Here is a 4,959-nt window from a genome sequence, read left to right on the forward strand (position 1 = left end):
TAAGAAAATTTTTAATCATAACCCTGAACAAAAAAAACTTTAATTTTTTTTTTTTTTTTTTTTCGTTGAATCCATGAAAAACTAGATTTTAGCACCAGCAATCTGGTTAGTAAGAGCTATAAACTGAATATCTGGTTTCTTCTGGCTAACCTGAAAAAAGACAGATGGATTTCTTAATATTTCTGATGTTTTGAAGTCATTTTTAAAATTATATTCTGAAAGATGCACAACATTTCAACATGCAATAAAACCACAATCCCTTCATCAGGATTATTCCGGCGATGGATCCAGCAGAGTGACGCGATTGCTGTAAATCAGAAGAAAAGGAGCACATGAAGTTCAACATTTTGACGTGTAAGAACATTAAAGCCACTGCATGCATTTGTTTTGAGACTCATTCAACATGATGTAGAACGTCCTTCGCTGCACTTACAAAAATACAAGGCCTTTGGCTAGGCCACTACCGACTTTACACATGTAAGACTGGCATTCTGCCCACTGCTTTATTGTAAGATAATTCAAGGTCAGTCAGGAGCAGGACGGTATGTCAACATCAAAGCTCAAGTCTTTCCACAGATCCTCAAGTGGCTATCGCTCTGGACATTGAGTGGCCAATTCTAACAGATTAATATGTTTAATTTAAGCCACTCCACCATGGCGCAGGCTGAATGTTTAGTAACTGCTCATTTGGAAGGGGAAGTCCTCCCCCTCCACCCTCGTCCAAGTCTCAAGTGTTTTCCGGCCTCCGACAGGTTTTCTTTCAGAATGGCCAAGTATTTATCTTCAGCATTTTCCCACCGACTCTCACCAGTTGGTGGGAAGATGTTGAACAAAAAGCATCCACACAGGACGATGCAGCCAACATCATATTTCACAGTAATTACAGGGTTTTAGCTCTTCATCAGACGAAGCTCAGAAAGTTCCATTTTAGTCTCGTCCGGACAGGGAATCTTCTTCCTTGTTCTTGTTTTATGCCCTACGTGTAAAATATGAAAAATTGCTAAATGAAATAGTCAAGACTTTCTTTGATCACCGCTTTCTTCAAGTTTGTGGAGTACATGACAAGTACATTTGACGGATTATCCCACCAGAGCTGTTGCTCCTCCAGAGTCACCATGCCTGCTTCTCTCATTTAATGATTCAGACTGAATTAACTGACATGTCGAAACATGAAGTGCTTTTTTTTTTGTTGCTTTTTTTTATGCTAAAACTGCTTTAAACCCACAACTTGATTCCTGATCTGCCTGGTTTGTTATCTTGGTTTTTAAGATGCTGTTTTACAATCTTCTGAATGTAAATGGAAGCTATGCTTTTATGGCTTATCATTTAAAAATATCTAAAGTATAATTTTACTTCTACAGCACAACCAAGTGTGCATAAAATCCTTATTGAATTACATTTAATTTCATAGTTTTAGAGTGATAACAGGTGTATTTGTTTTAGCATGGCATGTTAATCTGTCGTTAAATTATTTATGTTGTTTATTTCGAAGCACACAACTCAATATTTTGTAAGTCGGGCAAAAAAAAAAACAAGAAAGTGATCAAGACCACATAAAGTGTTTCAACAAAGTTTTGCTCTTTAGGATGTAAAGAAATAAAATAAAAGAGAAAAAAATTCTCTGTGGAGTAAAGCCTCATCTATTACCATGAATATACTCCTCAAAATATAATCAAATATCAGGCTAATTGACTAATTCCCCCCAAAATACTTGATTTAATCACACTGAATGAATGGGATATAGTTGAACTGTAAGTGAAGACCAAACTGAAAGCATGTATGACAAGGTTTTTTGTTTTTTTTTGTTTTTTTTGCTTGCTCCCAGGCTGCCTGTATAATCTTCCCCTCGGCGGTGCACCTTTCTCTCTGACTTACACGGGATTTTCCAGAAGTTACAATGAAAAACCGTCTCTGCATCTGCAGCTCTGCCGCCGTCACACAAATGGCCACCCCTGTTCGCCCTCCAAAGTGACAGGGAAGGTCAGAGCATGCTTCAGTGCGTTCAGCGAGGACCGTTTAGTCTGTCACACTTATTTCCATCATATTAAATCTTCTTCCTCCTTTTCCTAAGTGCTGATTGGGAAGGTATCCTTGGATAACATCTTGTTCATCAGACAATTAATGGCCGGGATTGCGTTGTAGACAGAATATCGCTTTCTGAATGTGACTTTGGTTTGTCACACAGATATCATAAGTAAATTGAGTCTGTCAAGAAAGATCTTCAACCAGGACGTTGGCTCCGCTGCTCACTCCCAGTGCGTTCAATAATTTATGATCGCAGGTCGCAGATTAATATCATGTAAATCTGCTTGATTATTATCATTTATTTATTTATTTTTTTTGCCAAGAGCGCACCCATGTGCAGAGTCCTGGTGTAGTGCACACTCTTCAAAAGATAAAATATGTAAAGTTAAATATATCCTTCCTTCATATCACTGCTATTTTTTTATGGAGTCTCAGGTTTAGCTGGGCATTTTTTAGAAACCTTGAGAGGAAAATGTATTTAATTTTTTTTTTTTTTTTAGCAGCAGCTCTTATTTTATTTATCTAGCATGAAGCTGAGACGATCTGCGCTTGGAGGGACTCCGTCAAGATAAGAAATCAGTTTTTTATCCCAGAGTTGCAGTGGTAAGTCTACCATGATGGTTCTATTTTCAACACTTATTAGGTGGGCGATTATTAAATTTTGTGGCAGGATTTATAATTCTGAACTGATTAATTTGATCATAGACCTCACAAGGCCATTTTCATGAGTGTTTCGCCCCCCTGCCCCCGAACCTCTAACATTTCATATCCAAATCTTATTAGTGAGGGTTGTCAAAAAAAGGAAGATTTTTTATTATTATTATTATTAAAGCTAATAAAGTGCCATATTGAAGCGTCTAAGTGGGCTTAGCGTGGTCTGATTCAGCAGTCACTTGTGTAATGTGCTCAGCACTGATGCATAATAGTGGTGTGAATACAGCAGTCTACTGTATTTGCATACCTTGCTATGTGCAAAGAGCAAGCAGTAAAAAACAAAAAAAACAAAAAGAGCGGACGGGGTGTGTGCAGCACCGCACGACACGTCAGGATGGAAATGACTTAAATGCGGTTTGTGTTAGAGCAGCTTTGATTGTGGCATAATAAGAAGACAAGATGACAGAGAAAATTAAGAAAAAAGCTGCAAGCTAATCTGCATGATGATGGTGATGAATATGTTGTCTCCGGCATTTCTCTGCATTGCCTTTCTGTCTGCTGGCAGGATTCCAACATAAGCTAGTGGAGTCACTTGTTTTCCTTAGAAAATGTGACTAGTATTCAGAGATTTTTTTTTTTTTTTCTCATGGCGTTTGTGGCTCAGAGGGCAGTTTAGTTGTCTAACAATTGGAATCGTCTTTGTTCAATTCCAGGTTTGATGTCACCTTTGGGCAAGGCACTTAGCCCTGACCTGTGTCATAGTTTGATCAAATGATGTGTGTGTCGCTCTGGTTTAAAAAACATTTTTAGGAGTTATGACCAGAACAGCACAACATAGATGGAGTTCCTTGACCATTGATCCAGAAAATTGATGAATGGGGAAGGTACTTCACAGCTTTTTGAACAATGAACAAATGCTGCAGGTGGGAATAAAATCGTTTCAGTTTTCTGTGAAAAGAAAAATTCTGCAAACTTTTGAATTTAAGGCGGCTTCAACAGAGGGCTAAATACCAGAGGAGCTCTTGACACATTTGTTATCAATCAGCAATACAAGGTCTAATGGTCTGGGATATTCACTGGACAGTCAATTGTTGGGTAACACAAGGCAACCATGCATACACTCAGACCTCAGGGCAATTTATAGAGGGCATGACGGCATTTACCTAAAGATAACCTGTGTATTCATAGGGAGATCGTACAAACACTATAGAAGGGTTCTTGCTAGGATTCAAACCTGGCTGCATTGATTGCCCCAGCATGCAGTCCTTCCAAGTAAAAATGAAATGCATAATGAAACTACGTCCTTCAATCAATCAAGTGGTGCCAGTGGGAAATGATAGAAGGCAAAAAAAAAAAAAAAAAAAAGCTTTGTTCTGATGAAGTGCTGTTTTTAATTTGGCCATCATTCCAGAACTTGGTATTTTATCACATTTGAAAGCTGCTGCAGTGGGTAGTTCTTCGTCTGCGGACATTTTGGTGCTTTAGAAATTAGCTTTGGTCTCTTCTTGTGAACTCAGCCTGTATAAAGGGAATTACAGTAAAAGCGGAACCAACTATATACCACACACTTGGGAGTGTCCCCCATTTTTGTCCCCCTCCTACACCTACGACAAGAGGGGGAGGTCAGTGCAATAAATGTTGGCCCAACACATCATTTAAGCGATCGGCTTCAAGCTACAGCAGTTTCTTTTTGTGCGTGTGACCTGAATGTGAGTTTTTCCACAACTCAAGGTGTGCAGGATACAAACTCAGTTTTAGCTGCAAATTAGTTTCAGTTTGAAAGAATGATCCTCTGTGTCTTGCAGCAGTTCTCTTTTGGTTGTGGTTGCATATCCGAATGTCTTTTCTCCCAGTGGCAGATGTGTTGTGGTGGGTGGCAGCTGCAGAATGGAGGAGCACAGATTGCTAAGTGATTCACCCTGCTCCTGGCATCTCCGTTACCCCATGAGTCTTTTCACTGACAGTGTTTTCATTTCTATTGGCTTCATGTGTAACTAGCATGGTTTGGTGCTTTGACAGCTCTGTCGGGAAAATGACAATTCAGGTCTCCTTGCTTAGAGGTTATTTCCTCTGCTGTGACCCGCTCTGTGGGGAGAAAAAACAAAAAACGGAGGGACCCTGGCTGAACATGACACAGGATCACATTTGTTTTTTTTTTTGTTTTTTTTTTAAATGCACGTGTTGCTGGTGCTCGGTCCGATAAAATTCCTGGCCTGATGTTACAAATTAGCTCCGCGTCTGATGGCATCTGCTGGCCCTTTATGCACACACCAGAAATAA

This window comes from Poecilia latipinna, unplaced genomic scaffold (assembly GCF_001443285.1).
Source record: "Poecilia latipinna isolate Pla-1442-1.1 unplaced genomic scaffold, P_latipinna-1.0 Scaffold868, whole genome shotgun sequence".
NCBI classification, from domain to species: domain Eukaryota; kingdom Metazoa; phylum Chordata; class Actinopteri; order Cyprinodontiformes; family Poeciliidae; genus Poecilia; species Poecilia latipinna.